Here is an 18,509-nt window from a genome sequence, read left to right on the forward strand (position 1 = left end):
TTGGCAAAGTCGTTGGCTGAGAGGGAGGAGCTGGGAGGGGGAGGAGTGGGGTTGAGGAGGGAATTGAAGGTAGCAAAAAGCTGTCGAGGGTTGGAAGCTTGGGTTCCAATCAGTGGTGCAAAGTACCTTTGTTTAGCCTCAGAGAGGGCAGTGTGGAAGAGTAACAGTTTGGCCTTGTAATCTAGGAAGTCAGAATTGAGATGTGATTTCCTCCATTTCCGTTCGGCTGCTCGAGTTTCTTTCCTGAGGTTACGTGTGTGGGTGTTGTGCCAGGGTTGGGGGTTGGGGGGCTTGTTAGGGCGGAAGATTGAGGGGGCAGCTTGATCTAAAGCAGATGAGAGGGCAAGGTTATATTGTGCAGCCGCTTCACTGGGGCATGTTAGGGTGGGTAGGTGGGAGGAGAGGGAGAGAAGGGGACTTGCTAGGACATTTGGGCTGAGATTACGTAGGTCTCTCTGCCATCGACCAGGCTGAGGGGTGGGTAGAGAAGTTGTTGGTGGGGAGATGGTGAAGGTGAGGAGGTGATGGTCAGAGATAGGGAAAGGTGCGAAGTCCAGGTTGCTGAGGGAGGTGGACTTTGAGAATATGAGATCAAGAGTATGACCAGCGCGGTGGGTGGCGGAATTTGTGTGCTGAGAGAGACCAAGGGATTTGGTGAGGGAGAGTAGCTGCTTGGCAGCAGTGGAGATAGGCTCATGGATAGGTAAGTTTGGCCTTGTAATCTAGGTACAGGTAATCTAGGTACAGTTTGGCCTTGTAATCTAGGAAGTCAGAATTGAGATGTGATTTCCTCCATTTCCGTTCGGCTGCTCGAGTTTCTTTCCTGAGGTTATGTGTGTGGGTGTTGTGCCAGGGTTGGGGGGCTTGTTAGGGCGGAAGATTGAGGGGGCAGCTTGATCTAAAGCAGATGAGAGGGCAAGGTTATATTGTGCAGCCGCTTCATTGGGGCATGTTAGGGTGGGTAGGTGGGAGGAGAGGGAGAGAAGGGGACTTTCTAGGACATTTGGGCTGAGATTACGTAGGTCTCTCTGCCATCGACCAGGCTGAGGGGTGGGTAGAGAAGTTGTTGGTGGGGAGATGGTGAAGGTGAGGAGGTGATGGTCAGAGATAGGGAAAGGTGCGAAGTCCAGGTTGCTGAGGGAGGTGGACTTTGAGAATATGAGATCAAGAGTATGACCAGCGCGGTGGGTGGCGGAATTTGTGTGCTGAGAGAGACCAAGGGATTTGGTGAGGGAGAGTAGCTGCTTGGCAGCAGTGGAGATAGGCTCATGGATAGGTAAGTTGAAATCCCCGAGTATGATGGTGGGGAGGTCAGATGACAGGATGTGGGGGAGCCAGGAGGCCAGGAGGAGTGAAGTTGGAGCAGATGGGGGGTGATATAGGACCGCAATGATGGCTGGGAAAGGTTGGTACAGGCGGATTACATGGGCCTCAAAGGATGAGAAGTGCAGGGAAGGGGGCGGTGATAGGACCCGGAAGGTGCAGGGTGCGGAGAGAAGCAGACCCACTCCTCCTCCAGACCTGTTGTCAGGTCTGGGGGTGTGACTGAGATGCAGTCCCCCATAGGAGAGAGCAGCGGCTGTGGTACAGTCAGAGGGGGTGAGCCATGTCTCTGTGAGGGCGAGGAAGGTGAGGGATTTGGAGAGGAAGAGCTCATGGATGGATGTGAGCTTGTTGCGGACAGATCTGGCATTCCATAGACCACAAAACAGAGGAAGAGAGTGCTTGGGGGTTGTATGGATGGGAATGAGATTATTATGGTGTGGTCTGTGGATGCAAGAGGAGTGTGGAGGGGCTGGAAGGGGGGTTGCTGGGGGTTTAGGGACCAGTGGGGGTCTAGGGATGGGTGGGTTGAGGATGGAGGGAGAAAGTACTGGGACCAGCTGGAGAAGCAGGTGGAGGAATAGCATGTGGTAGTGGTGGAGGGGTGGCAAAGGGTTGGTAGGAATATGGTGGGTGAAGTGTGGGTGAGCCAGAGAAAAGACAGGGGGGAAGGGGTACATTACGTTGTGCTATCCTTGTGCAGCGAGGGTTGTAGTTCCCTGGCTATCTTCTAAAGTACTCCTAGTTGCTAGTTCGATCTTGCTACTAGAGTCACCCTAATTCCTATTTCTCTCTATACTGTAGAATTGGGCCCTGGGTACTTATTTGGCTGAATTTGGTCTCTTATAGTCTGGGGTCTGTAACCCCTGTTCAGAATGTCCCTTCTGAAGTTATGGAGTTGAAGATCCCTTTCTCCAGTGACCAAACAAATGTGGTTATAGTGTAGGGCCTGGCTGAAGATAAGTGTTTTCTTGGTGTGTGGTGGGTATAAGCTGTTGCTCCTCAGGTCTGTCCGTTGGCTTCTGGTACACAGAAATCTGGAGCCGATCGTATATCTGGATGGTGGTGTCCAGAAAATGTATGTGGGAGGTGGAGTGGCTCTTCTTTTGCTTGATGGGGGGGGGTGAAATTCGTTAACATTCCTGTGAAACTGGCGCAGTTGTTACTCGTTCTCATTCCAGATGACAAGGATGTCATCAGTGAAGCTGTAATAGGAGAGGGGCTTGTGGGTGCAGGTTGATAAAAAAAAAAAAACACTTTTCAACTTAGCCATAAGCAGGTTATCATATTGGGGCGTGACACGTGTTCCCATCCTCTGCAGGTAAACTTCTTGACCAAAGGGGGAAATAATGGTAGGTGAGGATGAGGTATCAGGAGAGGTATCACCGATTCTTTGGGAACTTGACACTGCATCAGAAAGTGTTCACAAGCTGCGATGGAGTCCTCATGTGGGGTATTTGTATACAGTGCCTCCACATCCATGGTAGCTAGGATGGTCCCCTCTGGTATTGGGCCCACAGCCTCCAGTTTCCTTAGTAGGTGTGTGGTATTCTGTATGTAACTTCCCATTTTCCTCACCAAGGGCTTCAGCATGTTGTCAAGCCATTCTTAGATATTTTCTGTAAGCATGCCAATGCCTGAAACTATCGGTCTCCCCGGGTTACCCACTTTGTGTATCTGGGGCAGCATATAGAAGTTGTTGTTGGTATCAATCTCAGTAGATGTTGCAATGTGGTTGGAAGTTGTTTTATGAGAGCCCCAAGTTTCTTTATATATTTAGTAGTGGGATCATAGTACAGCTGTTTATAGTGGCAGGCGTTTAGGAGTTGTCTTTTTGCCTACTTTATATACGCAGTGGTAGTCCATAGTACTATTGCACCCCTTTGTCAGCTGGTTTTATGATGATGTCTTTGTTGTTTCTTAGAGTCCTTCTAGCCTCCTTTTCCTGGAGGGAAGGTTCTTCCATTCCAGCCATTGCTTATTCAGAATGGAAGTTTTCACTCAGTTTCTGAAATTTTTAATGTATTTATCCAGCTCGAGTTCCTTCCCACTGGAGAGGTCCACTGTGAACCTTTTTTGGGTGTGTTGTGGCTCACTTGTGGTGTGTTTTGGATTGATTGCTAGTGATGTAGCGAACATCAAATTTTCAGATTGCGAACGTGAATGCAAATTTTCTGCAAATGTTTGCGTACCGGCAGTTTGCAGGGGGCGCCATAGACTTTAATGGCAGGGGAACGTTTAAAACGTTCAGGGCATCTCTGGAGCCACAATTTCTTTATAAAAAGGTGAAAAAAGTGTGCCAAAACCTGAACAGTGGCATAGTGGAGGAGGATCAACTGCAAAATAGTTGCCAAAAAATGCGTATTTTGTGTAAACACTTTTTTTAATGGTAATTTTTTTAAGTTTAATGGCTGCCGACTTTAGCGGTTCATAGCAAAACCCCTGTATATGCTAGAAACACCAAATTTGCAGGGTATGTTAAGGACAGTGGGAACAAGAGGGGACATTTTTTCCAGATATCTGGGTGCTGTGGGTGCTTCAGGGTGATGGAGTGGGTGGGCGGGGTGGAGAGCAGGATCTCCGCAGGGAAGCATCTCCATCTATACTAAGTATAAGGGCTCTGGGGGAGAGGCAGAGACTTGGCTGCCCTTCCCCTCCAAAGCCCCCAATACCATGGACCATATAGGCTGGTATAGCTCAGTGTGCGAAGCCCCACGAGGCCAGGGTTCCGCATTCTGGCTATCGAAGCCTGCATGGGGCACAAAGGGTTAAAAAAGCTCGGGAGGGGGGACCTCATGCAATTTTTTTTTATTATTCCCCACACTCTGAACAAAAAAAATGTTCCAAAAATAGGTAAAGTTGCCAGGGATCTTTATACAGGCATATTGCGGCTGTATAGCGATCCCTGGCCAAAGTGCTGCCGCTTCTACGGAAACTAACGGAAAATTCACTGCTCTTTCTTTTGATATTTGTAAATTTACACTACCTTCAGGTTGATACATTATCTGTCATTTACCGCATTTAAATATATAATTTTTTTTCCAATCGTAACTTTATAATCGATTTTCTCCAAAACTATAAATTTAAAGGAAACTGTAAGGATTTTTTTTTCTCTTGTTCTGACTGGCCTCCCTAACTTACCCTGCAAATGTTGTGTTTCTAGCACGTACGGGGGCTTTGCTATTAACCGCTAAAGTCAGCGGCCATTGACTTTAATGTAAAAAATGCGAACGCAAATTTTTTTCCCCAAAAAATTCACGTTAAATGCAAACAGCCCAAGTTCGCTGGAAATTGTCTGCCAGCGTACTGTTCAGGCCATCTCTATTGGTTGCTACGTTAATTATTGTTTGTATTTTGTGTTTACCTGTATTAATAAATGCTGCAAGGGTTCTATAAATATGAACACTGATGAGGTCTTTTTAAATTTAAAGGAAATAAAACTGTGTGACATCATGTCAGATTGAGCCTACAGAATCATATATAAGTCTCTATGTTAAATTCACTTTTGTATGTCTCTGATCCCGTTCTGTGTAATGCCTGAAGAAGAAACTTAAAGGTTCAAAAGCTTGCAATAAACCATCTACAGTTAGTCATTAAAGGTATTAACTGAATCAACATTTATTGGTTTGAATTCTGCAAAATATTACAGATGAAGAAAATTAGATGATATTTTAGAAAAACAGATGTGGTATTGGATTTGTAAAAAATACTTTAAAAACATGTTATGTGCATGTTATTCCATTTAAATGTTCTCAGTAAAAAACAAATTTTTCTTTATCATATCCTTCCCACATTCAATAAGGGGAAATATGCAAAATGACCCTGTTTGTGCATTTTTTTTTCAAAAACCTTGCTCCCTGCTTAGCATTTCAATGCTTGACTGTAGCACATACAGTAAATATTTCAGGGCAGCCAATCAAAGATACAGTGCAATGTTTGTTGGTGAATAGTGAAATGGGCATGCACGCTCACCAATTCCTATGCCTGCTGCAAAAAGATGTTGAAAATCTGGCAAGTAAGAAAATAAAAAATAAGATAGAAGAGACTAGATCACTGGTATTAAACATTTATTTTTAAAAAGCTAGTATATTTCTCTGTTATGAAAGTGACAGTCGAGGGGCTAATCTTGTTTTTAATGTTTGCACTACTAGTGAATGAATAAGCAGTCTGGAATAGACTAAATTATCTGGTAAGTGGTGACCAGTTCCTTGGACCACTAAAGGTGTCAGGTAGGTAGCACATAACCCTCCCATGTTAGTATGTCCTCCTGGAGACTCTAGAGTGTGACTCATCAGTAACATGCACAGGGTACTGCAAGTAACTGCAAGGGTTTTCTGCATCAACCTCAATGTGTTTGAAGAGAAAGGGTTGGTTAGCGTGCTGGTTTAAAAAGACTGGTGATCAGATCCTGGCTGGAGTCAGTATCTAACCAGTAAGGACTCACTTGCTATGCACTCACGCTGGTTAGCATAATCTGCGTCCCTCCAGGTGCCGATGTCAAGGCAGCCAGAAGGACGTGAGAGGAGATCACATGACCAGGAACCCGGCATTGATGTGGCTTCTACCGTGGCTCGCACATGGGGGTAGAGCGAGAGGTGGAAGCAGAAGAGGCGCTGAAAGGCTTCTGCTGCGGCTCACTCTGCAGTAAGTAACATAGGGAGATGAGATTCCCCAGCTATGAGTCAGAAATTTAGGTCTGGCTCATGTATACGTAGACCCATATACTTTTCTTTAGTTAATCAGACCTACATTTTTCGACTTATATCTGAGAATATACAGTAAAATAAATGTGCAAGCAAAATAAATAAATCCCACTTTTTCCCCAAATATTGCATTGTCAAGTGGTAGGCACAACCAACCCACCTTGTTGATCACTGGGAAAAGTGTTTTTTGTTTTTTTGCAGCTTCAACTTCTTCTCTGAAGGTTATAGAATAAAGCAAGGGGAAATAACCCCGAGGCAGTGGGCCCCAAAGTGACCAGGAGGCAAAAATGAATGTACGCAAATAACCCTGTGTGAAATGAATTACATTTATCCAAATTATAAAACACTTAGAGGTACTGTACTGAACATAATGTAATGAATAAAATTGCTATTTATTATTTTTTACAATATTCATTTATAAATAGTTCAGATGATTGAGTTCAAAATCTTTTTTCACCCTGATTTACATACTGAACTGTATCACAGGTGGCGACATCACAAGCCCTGTCAGGTGATCTCTGCAGAGTTTTTGGTTACAGTGCATTTTGTAGTCAGTACAAAATGTACCGTCCTCCCAGAATGCTGGGGATGGGGGGGATTCTGCATAGCTAATAACCTAGGCTAAACATTACTGGAAGGGCAGGGCTACATATCAATATTCAGTAATATAGAGCTATAGGAAGTGTTTTTGATGCTGAAACCAGGAAAGTTACCATAGAATTGGGTATGCTGAATAATTTACTGCATTCAACTTTATAACACTACAGTGCCTCTTAAAAATTAAAATGGAAAGGCTGTACACTTTTTAAAGGCAGCATGGTAGCTTAATGGCACTCTTACCTTTACAGCATTGAGGTGAATTACTTTCTGTGAAGAGTTTTATAGGTCCTCTCGTGTTTTGTTTCTTTCAGGCATTTTGGTTTTCTCTCTCATTCTAAAAACTTTCTGGTAAGTAAATTGATCATAGTCTGTGGTAGGAACATAAATTCGTGAGACACTCTAAGGGCTGGTGCACACCGAGCGGGCTTTCTGGCGTTTTTACAGCCGCTTGCGGATGTGGATACACTAGGGTAATGTATTTCAATTGGGTGGTTCACACCAGAGCGGGAGGCGTTTTGCTGAAACGCATACTCCCGGGCTGAGTCATTTTTTGGATTGCGGAGGCGTTTCTGCCTCCAATGTAAAGAATAGGAAAAGCGCAAACCACTCTGAAAAACGCCAGTTCAGAGCGGTTTTGCAGGCGTTTTTGTTACAGAAGCTGTTCAGTAACAGCTTTACTGTAACAATATATGAAATGCACTACACCAAAAACGCTACCCAAAACCACAAAACGCTAGCTGAAATGCTTCATAAAAATAAGAAAGAGCGTTTCAAAAACCGCTAGCGTTTTCAGAATCAGAATCAATTTTATTTCGCCAAGTAAATTTGCACCTACAAGGAATTTGTCTTGGCAGTTGCTTAACAAACACAAACAATACAAGGGCAGACAGTGTGTATATTACAAGTCAAGGACATTATAAGTATAGTGGCAGTAAGCAGTGTGAGAATTGTTCATTTACAGTTCTGTGCTGATTACTATCAAGTCCTAGCAGCTCTAACGTGGTTCAGCATTAAGTATGGCTACCGCTTGAGGAAAAAAGCTGTTCCTGTGTCTGGAGGTTTTGGTAGCGATTGACCGGAATCTTACTCCTGAAGGCATGCGCTGGAAGATGGAGTGAGCTGGGTGAGAGGGGTCAGAGGCAATTTTGGTTGCTCTTTTTCTGCACCTGCTAGCGTAAAGAACCTGCAGGGAAGGTAAGCTACAGCCAATTATCCTTTCCGCTGTTCGGATGATGCGCTGCAGCCTCCCCTTTTCTAATGCTGAGCAGGAGCTGAACCATACAGTCATAGATGATGTTATGGTGGATTCAATAATTGCAGTGTAGAACTGCACCATTAAATTTTGAGGTAGGCCAAACTTTTTCAGCTGCCGTAGATGGTACATCCTCTGTTGCGCTTTCTTGACAATAGTGACCGTATTGTTATCCCATTTTAGGTTGTGTGAGATCGTGGACCCAAGAAACTTGAATGACTCTACCTAGGTTATTGTGGATCCATTTATGGTTAAGGGGAGGTGCTCGGGGGGAGATCTCCTAAAGTCTATTATCATCTCCATGGTTTTGAGAGCGTTTAGTTCCAAGTTCTTGCTGCTGCACCAGGAGGAAAGCTGTCCCACCACATGCCTGTATGCAGATTCATCCCCGTTTTGTATGAGACCAACTACTGTTGTGTCATCGCAAACTTCAGAACTTTAACAGATGGATCTGTGGAGATGCAGTCATTGGTGTACAGTGAGTAGAGCGGTGGGGAAAGCACACAGCCCTGGGGTGCACCAGTACTGACGGACAGAGAGCTTGATTTGTGTTTACCAAGTCTAACACGCTGTCTCCTATCGGTTAGGAAATCAGTTATCCATTTGCAGATGGATTCAGGCATGTGTAGCTGGGAGAGCTTGCTGTGTAGCAGAGATGGCATTATGGTATTAAATGCAGAGCTGTAATCTATAAATAAAATCCTGGTGTAGGTTCCTGGGGTGTCTAGATGCTGTAGTACATAATGCATACACATGTTCACGGCATCATCTGCGGACCTATTAGGCATGTAGGCAAATTGCAGAGAGTCCAGCAGGGGATCTGTGATAGATTTCAGATAAGCCATTAACAGTTTTTCGAATGCTTTCATGACCAATGATGTCAGGGCAACAGGCCTGTAATCATTTAAACATGTAGGTTTTTAATTTTTTGGGATTGGTACAATAGTTGAGCATTTAAAACAGGCCGGAACAATTGAGAGTTCAAGAGATGCTTTGAATATGTCTGTGAATACAGGAGCTAATTGATCGGCACAGAGTTTCAGGCATTTCGCAGAGATAGAGTCTGGCCCCATTGCTTTCCTAGTGTTTTGTCTTTTGAAGAGTCTGCTTACATCTGATTGGCATATTGTTAGAGCATGCGCATCTGGGGACAGGTCAATAGATTGTGTCTGGCCTCCTGTGTTGTGTAGTTGCTGAGGCACCGCAGGGGGTGGAGACGTTGGCTGGCAGGAAGAGTGTTCAGTTTGCCTGCTGCAGAGATGGAAATTATGCGAATTGACTTGGTGTGTTTGGCTTTTGTTGCTAGTGTCAAACCTGCAATAAAATGTATTTAGTTCATTTGCAAGCTGCAGGTTGTGTAGTGAGGGCGGAGATTTCTTCCTGTAGCTGGTAATTTCATGCAGAGATTTCCATATTGTGAATGAGTCAGCGTTTGAACATTGTTTCTCAAGTTTTTTAGAATAATCTTTTTTTGCGTCAGTAATGGCTCTCTGCAGTTTGTATTTCGCAGCTTTGTAGAGGACTTTATCGCCTGTACAATATGCCCTTTCTTCCCGAGGCGCAGCTTCCTAAGATGTGATGTAAACCAGGGTTTATCGTTATTGTACCTGGTGCACTTTTTTGTGGGGATGCAGGACTCTTCACAAAAGGTAATATATGATGTCACAGCGTCAGTGTATTCATTTAGGTCACTGGTGGATCTGCTAGCGGTTTTTGGTGTGCCCCAGGCCTAAGGGACAATTAGTAACATGAATTTGTTCAATCAATTCAGTAAGCACTGCAAAAAATGTGTTGGCACAGTTCAATAAAAAAAAATATATAGGAATTTGTGGCTGGACTGGAAGACTGGTGAGCCTACCTTACACTTTGCTTTCCATATGTAGAGAACTAGATTTCTAATGCAAAGCCAGCACTGTCTCTATTGCTTTTTGTTTTTCTGTTATTCTGAATCAACATTTTGAATCGGTGTAGGGTGAGCTATAATACATGACCATGTGAAATACTGTATGTCAGCTCAAGAATATACATCTCACATTGTTTCAGATAAAACTCTCAATGCAAAATCAATAAAAAGATTTTGTAATAAATATTTGTTGGTTGTTATTGGCAACAACACTACACCTTCGTTCGGCAACATATCACCGGAAGTGTGATAACTTGACACTCATCACAGCAAACAGCATAGGAGATAGAACTTCTTAGACGTCGTCAAAGGTTCAAGAGTTTATTTGTTAAACAAATATACAGATGTGTTCAGTAGCAATATCTTCGTTACAGGTTAACCTCGGCAAAGCAAACTGTCTGTAGAATCTTATGCATTCCAGGCGGACATGATCTATCCCTAGTGACTAGATCAGGCATTCTTTTGTTACCTCTATGCTAGTCGGAAAGTTACAAGAAGGAAGTCAGCAGAAGTAGAAAGCAGAGCCCTCGTGAGCCCATGCTGACTATTCTTATACTGACCTCTAAAGCGTTAAATATGACATCATTACCCATCGCATGCAATTGGCTGATAATAGCATGTGATGGCTGACCCTATCTGCGCCTGCTCATAGGGGACAAGCCAAATATGGCGTTTCCTCCCTTATTACCCAGAAAAAAAGGGAAAATGTTCCCTGGCAATTGTTTACCTTTAGGAAATATGAAAACACTCGATGTTTACCGTAAAGACGCCTGGCAGTCTGTACATTGGGGACAGATAAGCATATTCTGGCCTTGGGTGGCCCTGTGTGAGAGACTAGACCATGTTCCACAGTGTTCTAGAAATGCTCTTTAAAGAGATTCTCTCTGCAAGTCAAGCCTTTTAACTAAACTCAGTTAAAATAAATGAGGCCTACGAATTCAAGCATATTATACTTAAATTCTAACAGCCCCCCTGAAAAGGCTTGAACTGCAGATCCCTTCTTTTGGTTCAGACAGTACCCATGATTCTTTTCTTTATGTTTCACTTTTCGGTGCTCGTGCTCACATACTTTCTCTGCTCTAGGTGGTTATCCCTGGGAGAGAGAGCAAGACCTCTTGGCCTCCTTTTAACCAGGCTCTATGGGGATGCCCTACTTCTAGGTCCCTATTAACCAAACTCTCAACATTTGCGTCACATGCGTATCCCTTACAAACGTACATGTTCATGGAAAAATGAAACTTGTTTGCCTGTTAAGCAACGGAGATGTGCCAGGTGTCTTCTAAAAAGAACGCCTTCAAACAATCAGCTCCATCATCATAGGTACTGCTGAAAGCTATACACCTAACCTTGTATGTTGCTTAGCTTGGAAATATTGGCTTATGAGATTGTTTATCGGACACCAATTTCTTAACCATGTTGATTTGTTTGCGTAATTTCACACACAAACTCACCTGTGTAATGATGCCCAAGATTGTAATCCCCATCATTACGACCAGTGGGTGTAGAAAGAAGTTTTGAACTGCAGAGGGCCAGTCCGGGTGTCCCTGGAACAATGCCAGAAACCTTTTCCACCAGGTCAGACTGGAACTCACCTGATTATATTTGCGTTCAACCTCTTTAAGATCCCCTTGATCATGGTGGAATATCACCTCTACTTTAGTGTTCTGTTTGTTTAACCGTTGTAACAAAGTGTGGTCTTGTGTCAAAACCTGTACCCATTTGTCCCATGGCGTGTTATCTCTCAGGATGGGCACTTCCTGTGGAGCTTTGAACTTTAAAGTTCTCTTAACAATTTGAGGAATAACGTAGTCAAACCTTGATGACTGGATCCATATGTGATCTCCGCTCACACAATAAGTTCCTCTTGGGAGATCAACCTTGTCGGAACAATTATGAAAATGTACAATGAATGTGTCCGTAGACATCATGTTTAAAAAACAAACTTTTCCTTCAGCCACCTGAGATATTGGTTTGGCTTTAGAATGGATCTTTTGAATGGCAGCTGCGCATTCTGTGCTATTGAGCCAGCATGCTTCCTCACTCCATCTGACTTGCCCCGGCAAACACAGGTACTTCTCTGAGAATTGCCAGCGTGACGACAAGTCTACTTGTTTCACCTCTCTGTCTAGCACCAAAAAATGTTGACCTCTCAGGTCATGGTGTAAGACATGTGTGGAGGAAACAGGTGTCCCCAGTGGAAAAACTACCTGGGTTTTTCCATCGGTAGGAACTAAGGAAGTAGCGGTGCATAAAGAATTGTCGCACCCTTTCCACCTGTTTACCCAGACATCTCGGTGCCTCCATGCAAAAGATCCTTCCCCAGGAAAATCGATAAATCTCTCCTTGTCAAGTATCAGTTCTAAAGGAGTTTTACCTTCTGCTAAGGCTTGAGCTCTTAAAATCCGCTGTTAACTCGGTCTGCATAGAAAGGGATGCTGTTTCCCATGCAGTACCTTTAGCATGTGCAATCATCTTCAAAAGAATTATTTGAATGTGCCTTTGAGTGTACCCCTGAACTTTATATGTGTTGTGCGTTAACTGTTCCAAAACCAAGTTCAGATGATGTTGGGTACCCACATTCTGTTGTCCCAATGTGCCTAATTGTTGAATGACCTCTGTCATACTTTCTATGTCTACACTGTTTGCTACCCCCATTCCAGCGCCCATGCCTCCCAAGATTGTATCTGCTAAATCCCGGGACCTTCTTCTGGCTACACTATTCCCTGTGAAATGTGCCCATGACATAAAAGCCTGTACCAGGGTGGCAGCGACAGTGCTGCAGTTAGGGTAGATATTAAATATTACCCACTTTTCTAAATTAATCTGCCAAGTGATCAATTGAAGCTGGGCCTCCATGATACCTGGAGTCGCCCTCAGTTGATTTAGCTGAAAAGGGCCACTTTTTACAACTTGATGTGTATCACATGATGGTAGGTGGGGTTCCTGGATAGTCACTGGCAGGGCGACTACCTGAGCTTTAGGAGTCGTGGGAACCCCCACTTTTGCCATCACAGTTTCCCTTCTTATTATGCAAGATCTATTTGGACCTTTAAACTCTAGGGACTGTGGGATGTAAAAACCGTGTGCCCATGGTCCTTCATCCTCCCGGACTAAGGGCGCTATTTTTAAACTCCCTCGTTTTAGTCCCATCACCCTTCCATCATAGAGAGTCCCCGGGGTGCTACCTGATGTATCCCAGGATTCTACCTCTCTACTCCAAAAAGTCCCCTGATCCATTAAACTCACGGCCCATTCTAATCCTTGTGGCCCTCCCCAGAAGAATACTGTTGGTACTCTTTCTTCTGCGAAATTGATTAGCATCTCAATGACAAAAAACGTTCCCAACTGTCCTGATTGGACCTTCGCCCCCCTTATGTCCTGAGGCAAAATGCGTACTTTAGGTTGGGAAGAATGTACTCTCTGCAATCTTTTAATTAAGAGTCCCTTCTCACTTACCCATCTAGAATGAGGATAAATGGCTGAATATGGATTGTGTAAGATTGTCTCATATTGTGACCTGTGTAGTGAGGATGATGTTACCTGTGTTGGCTCTCCCTTTTCTGGGATCGCTCTCCCCACCCTCTTTGTCACCTGAAAATGTGTCTGGATCTCGATATTTACTTCTCGTTTCGAAAACCAACACCCTTCTGCTTTCCAGCCTTTACATGTGTGTAGTTGTCGCAAAGACACCCTCTGTTGGTTGCTCCAGAGTGTGATATTGTTCCCTGCTTCTCTCCTGGAGGAGAAGTGACGCTTACTGCTTCTCTCCATCGCACTCCGGAGAACCAAGACAAGGTAATCCTGAACAACACACTCCACCTTTTGCTTGTATCCATTGTACTGCAATGTACCTTTTAACAAAGCGTTGGTTCCAGGAGTGTGACATTCCAGAGCAGATTTAAAGAGACTCCGTAACAAAAATTGCATCCTGTTTTTTATCATCCTACAAGTTCCAAAAGCTATTCTAATGTGTTCTGGCTTACTGCAGCACGTTCTACTATCACCATCTCTGTAATAAATCAACTTATCTCTCTCTTGACAGACTTGTCAGGCCTGTGTCTGGAAGGCTGCCAAGTTCTTCAGTGTTGTGGTTCTGCTATGAACTCCCCCATCCAGGCCCCTCTCTGCACACTGCCTGTGTGATATTTAGATTAGTGCAGCTTCTCTCTGTTCTATTATCTTTTACAAGCTGGATAAATCCTCCTCTGAGCTGGCTGGGCTTTCACATACTGAGGAATTACATACAGGCACAGCTGTCTGCACTCTGCAGGAAGAAATAGCCTGACACTTCAGTGGAAGATAGCTGCAGGGGGAAAGAAACACACAAATGATCTCTTGAGATTCAAAAGGATGGCTGTATACAGCCTGCTTGTGTATGGATGTATTTTCTATGTGTGGACATACTGTACATCAATCTACTTCCTGTTTTGGTGGCCATTTTCTTTGTTTATAAACAAACTTTTTAAAACTGTTTTTAACCACTTTTAATGCGGCGAGGAGCAGCGAAATTGTGACAGAGGGTAATAGGAGATGTCCCCTAACGCACTGGTATGTTTACTTTTGTGCGATTTTAACAATACAGATTCTCTTTAAGCTGCCGTTCACATCACATTTCCAGCACACTTGACCCTTCATACCTTTCACCAATATTGTGCCATGAAATTTGTTTCCACCTGGCACTAGTGATCTTTTCCTCCTTCCCTGTTCGGTCTATTCGGGCCAATCAGAGGGAAGTGCATAAGGATGAGTACCTTTTTCTCCAAACATTAACATGCTTGGGCCTTGTGTTCTGATTAACCCCTTATTGTTCATGAGAATGTTCTCTCCTCGGTCTCCTAGGACGAAATGGCAACCTAGGATCACCATCAGCATGGTACTCTTCATTATGAGAGCACCTCCTTGGGAAAGAATAACATTAGCAATTTGCATTATGCTTTGCTCAGTCAGTTTTTTTAGTCTCTTTCTGATCTCGAAAATCTCGCTGTTCTCCAAACCAGGATTGGCTTCTGGAAACTTTCGCTTTTCCGACTGACATGTCTGTCTCTGTCTCTGCTGCCAGCACCTCAGCTTTCTCGATTCCATATTGCCAAACCTCCTGAAACCGAAATACAAAAAATCAATTCTTATTAATGATTTGGGTTTCGCCCTTCGACTTTTACTCTGTAAACCTCAGATTGATCAATGTATACCATAATTGATCTCGTTTCCTTATAGTTCTCTTGAACTCGGTTTACTCTTTTTGGTAGAATGGAGCTACACTCCTCTCCCCTACTTTATGTACAATGTCATAAGTACTTACCTTTTTAAAATATGCTCCCACGGACGTCACTTTTGGAAGCTCTTACCTCATTGGAAGCTCTTACCTCATCCCCCCCTGTACATAGTCGGCTGCAGTATGTACTGAGGACAGATGCCACACACTTGTTGCTGCTACCTGCAGACTGCTTTTCAGCTGAGCTTGTAATGCTCTTACCCATTTTAGTTTCTTTACCTAGAACTTAATCGATCACAACCAGCTCTGCTAGAAATCCTGTTTGTTGTAACCTCTGACCAATGTTTGCCAATGCTACTACCTCTATACTTGCCCAAAAATGGCTACCTCCCTGCAGGAAGGTGTGCTTTGCACTTTAACTACACAGGGTTCGGGGCTACGCATGCCAGTTTCATATGCCTGCATGAGAATCACTGAATGGCCACTATGTAGGTAGTCCTATGGCAAACATTCTACTGATACACTGTCACTCTGTAAATGACAACTCCTTGCATCTTTTTAATTGCCCCTTGAACTGCTTTCAGTTCTGTTCTTCGTGCTAAACTTGGTAGGAGCTGGAAAAATTATACTTGACCAATCAGTGGACAAGAAAAACACACAAACAGCCCAGCATCTACCTCTTTGTCAATCTCTGGCCCTGTCCACGACACAACCCGAAAAAAAACATTTACCACTCTACAGCCATGGCGACGGACACCGGGATTGATCAACTCCTTTTTTTTCACCTCCTGTACACCCTTACGTACTGTTCCCCCCCCCCCTCCGCTTTTACTATTGGGAACTCATGTTGCACCACTGTTTATGGTGCTTCACTTAAAGGAATAATCCTTTAAAGGAGTTATCAGGCATTATTAGTCAAAATAAGTGCTACTTACCCGCGTCTGCGCAGTATAATCCGGTCCACATGGTGGTGATTGAAAGCGCCGCTCGCTCGTGCGCAGTACAGGCCGACCACCAGGTCGGCCTGACGTCATCACCACGGATCGGGAGGGAGAGGAGGCGAAAGGCTGCGGGCAGAGCTGCGGCGAGGGACATGCTGGGAGCTTGGGGCTGGACGAAGCCCCGGGTAAGTAGCACCTATTTTGACTAATAATGCCTGATAACTCCTTTAAGTAACCCTTTCCAGATACCCCCTGATCCGCAAATCATTCTCAGGGAAATATTTGACATCTTTGTGTCTCCCTGTACCTTGCTTGAAGACACTTCCTATGACCTCAGTAACCATGATTGTCTCATAGCAACTGCTTGTTTCACATATTCTGGCATTCTTTTTCCCTGTGACCAGACTCCGGGAAAATAATCTGGAAGCAGATACTCTGTAGAGTGTCTTTGTCCCCTCTATGGATCTCCAGATCAGCTGCTCCGGGCAAGGTGCACCTTTGCACAGGACTGATCCCTGAATCCTTGGCCCCCACCCTCGCTGACATGCTTGCCAGCTTCTCATTGAGGGCGTGCCTTTTTGTGGACTCTTCCAGCACCCCCCTCCACCTATGTGAACTTCACATGTCACAAATATTGGGGCGGCCTTTCCCGTAGCTGTGTCACCATCTTGGAAACTGGAACCTGCCAGAAATTGATCTTAATGCAAACCTTTGACAAACAAAAATGCAAACATATTGACATTTTCAACATATGATTTACCCTGCAGGACATAATCTTGCAATCCCACGCAACATTCAGAGACTCAAATCTGCATCTTTAAACTTTGCTCAAACGAACTGACAGATACACCCACGTAATCCTGTGTACAGAACTCTGTAACAGACCAAAAACCACAACCAAAGAAAGAAAACACCTGCTATGTTCTCACAACAAAAAACACACACTTGTTTCATGAAGAAAAACTCCCCTCAACACAAAACAAATCATCATCCATCCCTTCCCACTGGAGAATGTCACAGAGGCGTGCTGCTCGGGAAAAATCTCTCCACACATACAGTAAAACAAACCCCTGCCATCCCTTTTTAAGGAACAACAGCATATATTGAAACCATTCAACAAACTTTCATACGTAAATCACAAAAAATATGCATTCTGTGCTATGATGCTTGCACTGTCTGGTTTTTTTTTTTTTTTTTTGGCTACAACGTTTTCACCCCCTCCCACGAGTCTTTAGGGGGGGGGGGGGAGCGAGCCCAGCTGCGTCTATTCACTAAACTCACATTCCAACGTACCGACGACACTTGCTGCGCTTGCTCCTAGGGGACAAGCCAAACATGGCGTTTCTTGCCTTATTACCCAGAAACGAGGGAAAATGTTCCCTGGCGATTGTTTACCTTTAGGCAATATGAAAACACGCGATGTTTACCGTAAAGACGCCTGGCAGTCTGTACATCGGGGATAGATAAGCATATTTTGGCCTTGGGTGGCCCTGTGTGAGAGACAAGACCATGTTCCACAGTGCTTCTAGAAATGCTCCTTAAAGAGAGACTCTCTGGCAAGTCAAGTCTTTTAAAGCGGACCCAAACCAAACTTTTTTAAATTCAAAATATTTAGTTGCACCACTCTGACATATACAAAGATAAATAAACACTCCTTCAATACTATGAGCATTTCAGTGCATGCTTTTCACCCTTCTCTTTTCATAACTAGGGTTATACAGGTCGCAGCCATTAGCAATTCCTCCTTTGCCGGACACCACCTACTCCACCAGTTTGCCGGATTCTGTCCCGGCAATATGAAAGGAAGGGAGGGGTTCCTTCAATAAATGTAAAATATTTTATATTTGTCATCATGCAGCTGAAAAAAGGCTGCTATTTATTGTTATAAGTTAGAAAATAGATTTTATTTCTGAAATCTTGTATTTTGAATTTGGGTCCACTTTAACTAAACTTAGTTAAAGTAACTGAGGCCTACGAATTCAAGCATATCATACTTAAATTCTAACAGATTTCCCAACAGGATTACTTTAAATTACGTTATATCACCGACCAGCTGGTGTTTCAATTATTTTTGAACATATTGCATTATGCAACAGCATTAAAGCTTTGTGATACTTCAGTCCACAGCGCGGTATAAATAGAGCTTCATCATATTGATGTTTGACATATGGTACTCTACACAATAACATGGAAGACTTAGATGCAAGTGTAGAGTTTTTCTAGGAAAATCATGATTTATCTGAGATTTAATTTAGAAGAGAGAATATTTATTGCACAATGAAATTACATAATACAATTCTTGGAGGAGCCATACTATACAATTTATATCAATGCAGCAAATGAGAAACAAGGGTTATTTGGTATTTGAGAGATACATTTATGAAGATCAGTTGTCAGGAACTTGTCACCCAGTCCAGAATGACAAATACTGTATATCCTGGTCCATCATGAGTTTTTTCAGCAAATAGATGGCTCGATATATAATTTCTGACAGGTACGATCTGATTTTGATTGTTATTCTAATGGATTTTCTCATAGAAGTGAATGGAAATAGATCAAACAATCGGAAATCAGA

The sequence above is a fragment of the Hyperolius riggenbachi genome, chromosome 4, assembly GCF_040937935.1.
Source record: "Hyperolius riggenbachi isolate aHypRig1 chromosome 4, aHypRig1.pri, whole genome shotgun sequence".
In the NCBI taxonomy this organism is placed as follows: domain Eukaryota; kingdom Metazoa; phylum Chordata; class Amphibia; order Anura; family Hyperoliidae; genus Hyperolius; species Hyperolius riggenbachi.